This window comes from Leuciscus leuciscus (genome assembly GCF_965113295.1).
Source record: "Leuciscus leuciscus genome assembly, chromosome: 11".
NCBI lineage: Eukaryota > Metazoa > Chordata > Actinopteri > Cypriniformes > Leuciscidae > Leuciscus > Leuciscus leuciscus.
This window is the reverse complement of record NC_138735.1, coordinates 5,808,656-5,817,501: the sequence shown is the minus strand read 5'-3', so window position 1 is coordinate 5,817,501 and position 8,846 is coordinate 5,808,656.

Genomic DNA, 8,846 nt, shown 5'->3' with positions numbered 1-8,846 from the left:
CTCTGGATAGGCGTCTGATTTAATAAGAGGCTAAAATAAAATAAAATAAAAATTCTTCTTTTTTTCTTCAAGTTACAGTAGGCTACTAACAATTTTTCACTCTTCAGTTTAGTTCAATTCAGTTTATTTCACATTTTACAACACATCCACTAATTTATTTGTCAAATAATCTATGCATATGATCCATGAGTAGGCTACTATGAGATGATTACAGCGCCACCTCGTGGCTTTAATGGTAAAATATATTCTAATTACTAAATTTATTATTTACATTAATTACGGTTTGCCATTTCAGATCTTTTAACATGCCGTTATATTAGTTTTTTTTAAAGTTTTTTTTTGCCCATCTATAAAAAACAAATTACAAAAAAATGAATGTAAATCGAGACTTTGAAGATAATTTAGGTGTGCAATAGGCTATAATGTGTTTAAAGTTTAAAAAAATGTAAGAAATGAAAAATAAGTGTATGTATATTTATTTATAGAAATATTTCACTATTTGCCTTTTTTTTTTTTACATTAACATTATACATTAACATTATACATGCGCATTATACAGTTATGTACTAAAGAGGCTTGAGACTTCTGTTCCAGCAGCTCAAGAACAGTTTGTATAGAGCTTCATGGAATGGGTTTCCATGGCTGAGCAGCTGCATCCAAGCCTTACATCACCAAGTGCAATGTAAAGCGTCAGATGCAGTGGTGTAAAGCACACCGCCACTTGACTCTAGAGCAATGGAGATGTGTTCTCTGGAGTGATGAATCACTTTTCTCTGTCTGGCAATCCGATGAACGAGTCTGGTCTGGGTTTGGCGGTTGCCAGAAGAACTGTACTTGCCTGCATTCGGCCTAGTGTAAAGTTTGGTGGGGGGGTTATGCTGTGGGGTTGTTTTAGTGGTTGAGCTTGGCCCCTTAGGAACTCTTAATGCTTCAGCATACCAAGACATTTTGGACAATTACATGCTCCCAACTTTGTGGATGGCCCCTTCCTGTTCCAACATGACTGTGCACCAGTGCACAAAGCAAGGTTCATAAAGACATGGATGAGTGAGTTAACTGGCCTGTACAGAGTCCTGACCTCAACCTGATAGAACACCTTTGGGATGAATTAGAGCAGAGACTGCGAGGCCTTCTCGTCCAACATCAGTGCCTGATCTCACAAATGCGCTTCAAGAAGAATGGTCAAAAATTCCCATAAACACAACCCTATAGTTCTTGTGGAAAGCCTTCCCAGAATAGTTGAAGCTGTTATAGCGGCAAAAGGTGGGCCAACACCATATTAAACCCTACGGATCAGGGTAGGCTTGCACCAGCCGTTTTTAAGCTCTTTCTTAAATTGGAATGTAAAGTCCACACTAGAGGCTTAGTAACTACTAACTATTTTGTAACTTACTCTGTACTTCATTCCATTGCACCATTTGTTCGCAAGATAGAATGTAGCTAAGTCGTAAACTCTCCGTAAAGTAATGCATAGTCGCATAATATGACGTTTACCTCAATCATCCAATATCAGCCTTCAAATACGCGAGCAGAAGTTGTTTAAATGCTGGGAATTTCAGTTAATCCTTTATTCGAACTTATTTTGCCTCACTTAACTAACAGTAAAATACGTTTCCATTATTGATTATGACGGATTTTATTGGACCAATGGGACAGATGCACACAGCGGTGCTAACAAAGTAATCTATTCATATAATGTTCTCTCTCTTAAAATGTAAGCTAGTGTAAATGTCAGGATTATCATGTCTAAAGAATTGAAGTCTGTCAGGTAAAAAAGAGCTTATTGATGCAGTTCAGTCTGTCTGCTATTTTATTCCAACCGTTAGCCTACTCCTGATCGGAGGTCTAGTAGTGTGCCCATTGTCCTAACTACATGCGACGCGCGATAAAAGGTAACTTTTCCATGGTCAGAGTTTTGTCCTAACCAGCCGCGACGGCGACACGCGACGATTCTTTTTAGGGTTTCTATTTTTCTGCGACGTCACAGCTGGAACAACAAACACAAAGTGTGGCAATGATAATCTCAGGTACTGTTTATGTGCTTTATTTAATGTTAAATGCATGCAATGTGACTTTTAGTGAACTTTTACTAAATTTTTGTAATTTAGTGCTTCACCTCAGATCTTGAAATTAAACAAATGGAAACAAGAACGTTCAAACTGTGAACAAACAAGTGTATTCTTTGACAAATATTGTTTTAATAACTTAGTAGCCAATGCATTTTTAATAATGTTTAAATGGTGTGATATTTGTGAATTTGATTATGTAGCCTACTTATCCATTTTCTTGCGAGTGCCGTCAAGATTACTCTCTGGTGCTGTGCTCTTGCCGCGAGAATCCGTGACAACTGATAAGTGGCAAAAAAAACGTACTCGGTTACTAACGTAACCTCGGTTCTCTCTAGAAGAGGGAACGAGTACTTGCGTAAGTATCTTACGCTAGGGGAAAACCTCTTTTCCTCGAGATATTGAAGCCAAAAATTATCCTTAATTTTGCAATAATGTAAAACGCATTGCAGCAGCATGCAGACATGGGCGAGACAGCTCGCGCGCCCATAGGCTGCTCTGCGGCAACTGCACCAGCCTATCGATAGAGGCCCCTCATGACGTCAGAACCAATGAGGGTGCTTCGCGCCCAATACGTCATGTCCCGCCGAAAGCGGGTGGGGCTAGGGCTATAAATACGGCCCAGAGAGGCTGGTTTGGTCAGTTTTTTCATCGCTGAAGCGAATCAGAACGTGACGCATGCACGGCAAGATACGCAAGTACTCGTTCCCTCTTCTAGAGAGAACCGAGGTTACGTTAGTAACCGAGTACGTTCTCTTACGAGAGGTTCTCTCTTACTTGCGTAAGTATCTTACGCTAGGGGAACACAGTGTAAAACGCCGTGCGTGCTTGAGACATAACACTAAAGTCCCAAGGGCAGGTGCCCGGGGCTCATACAGTGCCTAATCACAAGGGACTCACAGAGAATCCAGGAAGAGGGGCTAGAATAGCATCATTCCTGTAATATAGAGCTCTGATAAGAGCATATTATATCAAGTGTTCCACACAGCCAGGGCGAACACGGCCTGGACTGATAAATATGGGGGACTTACGCACTGCCCACAGAAGTATACATACGATCGGTGATCGACGCTCTAGCGGTTTCAGCATCCTGAGCCGATAGGATTCGGGCGGGCAATACTGAAAATTTAAACCGAGAGCAACCTAGCTTGTAAAGCGGGAACCTCGAGGTTATAAAACCTTATAAATGTAGACGGGGAGGCCCAGCCTGCCGCCATACAGATATCTTGCAAGGCAATCCCACTGGACCAAGCCCACGACGAGGCCATGCTTCTTGTGGAGTGCGCTTTGACACCTATCGGGCATTGCAGGCCCTTGGATGTGTAAGCTAGCGCTATAGCATCAACTATCCATCTGGATAGACTCTGTTTTGACGCAGCTAGTCCCTTAGAACGTCCGCTGAACAAAACAAAGAGCTGCTCCGTCTGTCTGAAAACAGATGAGCGAGACACATAGGCTCTTAACGCCCTGACCGGGCAAAGGAAGCCTGCGTCCCCTTCCTCTTCAGATACCGGCAGGGCCGACAGGGAGATAACCTGTGCCCTAAACGGTGTGTTGAGGGATTTAGGAACATATCCGTGCTTTGGTTTGAGTATGACTCTCGAGTCATTCGGCCCGAACTCCATACACGTCGCGCTCACTGAGAGCGTTTACAAATCCCCTATGCGCTTCACTGAAGCGAGAGCCAGAAGAAACACTGTTTTGAAAGACAAGAGTTTCAGGTCTATTGACTGTATTGGCTCGAATGGGGCACCTTTCATGGCTTACAGAACCGTGGAAACGTCCCAAACGGGAACTGAGGGTGGTCTGGGAGGGTTCAGCCTCTTAGCTCCTCTAAGGAAGCGAATGACCAGATCGTTCCTTCCTAATGACTGGCCAAGCGGTGGTTCAGCGAACGCTGCTATGGCCGCCACATAAACTTTGAGCGTGGATGGGGTTCTGCCCTTATCCAGAAGCTCTTGTAAAAAGGAGAGAACCTCTGGCACTCCACAGCGTCATAGACAGCGAGTCCAGATCTGTGCCCAGGAAAGATATTTTCTGACTGGGAGACAGCGAACTCTTCGCCCAATTGACTGTGAGACCTAAATTCTCGAGGTGATCGAGTAATATGGTCCTGTGTTCTACGAGCTCCGACTGTGATCGAGCTAGAACCAGCCAATCGTCCAAATAATTCAGCACTCGTATGCCTCGGAGCCTGAGGGGTGCGAGCGCTGCATCCATGCACATCGTGAATACGCGAGGTGCCAGGGATAGGCCAAATGGCAGGACTGTGTACTGATATGCCTGGCCCTCGAAGGCGAATCTCAAAAATCGCCTGTGACGTGACGCTATTTGTATTTGAAAATAAGCGTCTTTCAGATCTATCGACATGAACCAGTCCCCTTGGCAAATTTGCGAGAGGATTTTCTTGGTCGTGAGCATTCTGAACCGTCGTTTCAGAAGTACTTTGTTTAGTCGTCTTAGATCTAGAATGGGTCTGAGACCCCCGTCTTTTTTGGGTACCAGAAAATATCTGCTGTACATGCCCCCTTCGCTCTGAGCTTGTGATAAGGGTTCTATAGCCCCTTTGCTCAGTAACTTCGCTATTTCGGCTCGAAGTAGGTGTGCTACTTCCTTCTTTACCGTAGAATCGATTCGTGCTGCTTTGCGTTGCGGGCGTCGACCGAACTGTAGCGAATAGCCTCTTTCTATAATGTTCAGCACCCATTCTGATACCCCGGGGAGTTCTGCCCACGCTTTCGCGTGAGTGGCTAGGGGTAGAATGATATCTGGGCTCTGGTCGCAATCTAGTGGCGAGCGGAGAGCAACGGTGTGCTGTAACATGAGCGCCGCGTTCGCAGCGTGTGAGACTAGGGGCGCGCTGATCACAGCAGGCAGCCTTACCGCGCTCAGTTCTTCTGCAGCGGTGTGCTGAGAGAGAGCGAGCGTGGTGAGCCCTGTGGGGTTTAATGTGTCTGTGAGCGAATGAGGGCGCGGGACAACGGGCCCATCTATAACGCTGAAAACACCGTCTGTTTGTGCAGACTGTATGTGTGTTGGTTTCGTTTTTACAGAAACCGTGAGACATGTAGCATGTAGTGTTTGTGGGCACTGGGACATGGGCACAATCACTACATTTGGTGCACAACCGACATGAGTCGATTTTATTCGTGTGGGCCGTGTGTGGCGGGCCGTGTCTGTGTGTAGGAATGGGCACTGGGCAGTGGGCATTTTTACTACACTCATAACACCATCGGCCGTGGCCGGAATACCAGAAAATACACTCTGGGTCGCCGTAAAAACGGCGTTTGTGTGCAGGCAAGCGGGCTGTGCTGCCGACTTGTTTACTGCCGAATACGCTGGAACAGTCGCAATTACTGGAACTGAGCGAGCGAAAATTTTTGGTGGAAGTCCGGCCGCAGCGGGACTTGAACACCGTCGCTTCCGTAGACTGGCTAGGAAGACTTAGAGGCCTCGGGCTTTACCTCAATCTTTGGCCGTGGCCCACACGGCGGGGGGCGGCGGCCGGCGGAGCGGGAGCGCGGTGTCTGATCCCTGGTCTGTCGGCGCTGCGGGGCGGCGGCAGCTGAGGGTTGCGGCTGGGAGCTGCGAGCAGACGGCTGTTTAGAGCGACCTGCTGCGGAGCTTGAGCGCTTGGGCAGGAAATGTTTCATGGCCTGCGATGTTTTCTGAACCTCGGCGAATCTGTCTGCGAAGTCCTTGACAGACGATCCGAAGAGGCCAGCGGGGGAGACGGGGGCGTCGAGAAACGCAGAGCGTTCCGAGTCCGACATCTCCGAGAGCGTTAACCACAGGTGTCTCTCAGCAACGGTGAGAGAAGCCATGTTCCGCCCCATGGCCTGCGCGGCGGATTTAGTGGCGCGAAGGGCGAGATCCGTCGCGCTCCTTAAATCCGGTAGGCTCACAGCTTCCGGTCCTTCCTCGTCCATTTTTCGGAGAAGGTTGGCCTGGAAGACCTGGAGTATGGCCATTGAGTGAAGCGCCGAAACAGCCTGCCCGGCGGCGGTGTAAGCGCGACCGTGCAAAGCTGAGGTAGTGCGGCAGGATTTTGATGGCAGCGCCGTCTTAGCACGCCGTCCAGCAGAGGGCGGGCAAAGATGGGCGGCTACCGCTTCCTCGGCGGGAGGAAGAGAGTGGTACCCTTTTTCCTTAGCACCGTCGACTACGGAGAATGCTGCGGAAACGGGAGTACGCACTCTGGCTGAAAAGGGAGCGCTCCAAGACTTAGCGACCTCTTCATGAAGCTCAGGAAGGAAGGGGGCTGGTCTTGAAGGCTGCGAAGTACGGTCCCTTTGCAGAAAACAGCCGTCCAGGCGGTTGAGTGCAGGCTGCTGGGGCGTCGACCACTCAAGGCCTAGGCTCTCGACGGCCTGCTCGAGCAGACGCATAAGCTCCGCCTCAATGCTGGCTCTCTTCCCAGAGGGCGGGTGAGAAGATGGTGCGAGGTCCGCGGAGCTCGACCAGTCCTCACTGCCCGACGCTAGGATAGAGCAACTGTCGTCCTCCACCTGTACGGCTTCCCCGTAATCCTCAATGGCGGCAGCGGCGGCAGACGGCGACCGCTGACCGGCGGTGAGAGACTCGGGTGAAGCAGGCGGCGAAGCTAGCGGGCGCACCGGCGAGCTTTCGCGGGATGGAGGAGGTTCAGGGACCCGCTGAGCGCGGCGCTTTTTACGGCGCGGCAGCCCGGCGGGCGAAGACGCAGCTTGGAGAAAGAATGCCCGGCGAGTCCGCAGAGTTAATAGACATTAACTCGCAGTGAGGGCAGCCGCCCTCTGCGAGCGCGATAGCTGCGTGTTCCTCACCCAGGCAGGAAACACAGATGACATGGTGGTCCCCGTCGCTGAGTGGAGCTCGGCATGAGCCGCAGGAAGAACGAGGCATCTTGAAAAAGACGCTTCGTGCTCTTTTAGGAAATAAGTGTGCGTGTCGCAGCGGCGAACACACACACACAGCAATGAAAAGGATATAGGTACGCCGGAAAGCGTCAGCAGGAATGGCGACTGAAGGCGGCGAGTTGTCGACCGGCAGCTTCAGATGCAGATAAATCCCGCTGGGTGCTTGAGTCAGACGGTGCGGCTTCCTCTCAGGATCCAGCGATGCGTAGCCCGCTGAAGAGATGAAAAACTGACCAAACCAGCCTCTCTGGGCCGTATTTATAGCCCTAGCCCATCCCGCTTTCGGCGGGACATGACGTATTGGGCGCGAAGCACCCTCATTGGTTCTGACGTCATGAGGGGCCTCTATCGATAGGCTGGTGCAGTTGCCGCAGAGCAGCCTATGGGCGCGCGAGCTGTCTCGCCCATGTCTGCATGCTGCTGCAATGCGTTTTACATTATTGCAAAATTAAGGATAATTTTTGGCTTCAATATCGCGAGGAAAAGAGCTTTTCCCCTAGCGTAAGATACTTACGCAAGTACGAGAGAACCTCTCGTAAGAGAACGGAACAAAGGAAGACAGAAAACTAGCGAAAACAAACCAAAAGTCCATGATAATGATACTAAGACTGAGTGTCTGTGACAAAAGAGGGACTATAAGCACTTCAGTTAACGATTGTTCATACAAAAACTAGCGCTGCTTCTTATTTATAATATTTTTAGTATTTGCAGCTGGTAAAAAAAAAAAAAAAAAAAAGCAAGTGAAGCTGTCGCAAGACCACTCAACCAAATTCAGTCAGCAGATATTACAATAAAAGCACATTTCTGATACAGACTATAAATAAGCTCCTGTAGGCTGTTGTTTTAACAAGATGGCGCAGTGATAAGGCGTTTTTCTTGAGTGGACTGGAGGTATGGCAACATGTTTTCTTGCAAAATTTTTGTATGTAGTGCATATTTTTCCCCCCAATTATAAAGTGAATAATTTTTGGATTCGTTACAAGAACCGAGAAAGACGATTTGAACATACAAAACAGAACTTAATTGCTGTCGTCAAACAATTCTGAAAAGTTAGCTTGCAAAAGGTCTGCTAGCAAAATGTCGATCAGAAAGCAGAAGGGATGGAAGTGGACCACGCTAAAGAAAAGCGTAAGCGACCACACCAAGTAAGACCCCTGCACCAAAAAAAACAAAGAATGTTGAACCAGCCGCAGCTTCAGAGCCAAGCTTAATGGAAGTCCAGAACAACATTATACAGATTCTTTCAGAAAAAATCAACAACCGAGCAGACCACCTGGAAATAATGATAAAGAACAACTCAAAAGGAATTGAGAGCATCTTGAAAGTTTAAACTCAATTCATTCTGATGTTATGGGTCTGAAAAAAGAAAACGAAAGTCTGAAAAAAGAAAATATGGAACTGAAGAAAAAAGCTGCAGAACTGGAACAGCGGATGAACGACCAGGAACGATACAGCTGCAGGTGGTGCCTGCGACTTCATGGGGTGGCTGAAAACTCCTCGGAAAAGGTGAAAGAGAGAGTGAAGGAGGTCTGCGTAGCCGTGGTCCCAGAGGAGCAGAGAAACGAAGTGACGGCGGCGGTGGACATCGCACACCAACTCGGCCGACTCAGAGCCGGGTAGGATCAGCGGGGGAATCCACGGCCGATCATCATCAGATTTACTTCAAGAACGGCGAGGGATCTCATTTGGAAACACGCCAGGCAGAGTCCCTTTCTGCAAACTCAAGTCTTACAAGGAGGATCTCACAGCCGCAGACAAGGAAGCAAGGATTCGACTGTGGCCCGCGGTGGACCAAGCCAGAAAAGAAGGCAAAGCCGCTTATTTCAGCGGGGCGAGAGCGTTCATCGATGGCAGAGAAATACGTCCAACCTAGATAGAGGAA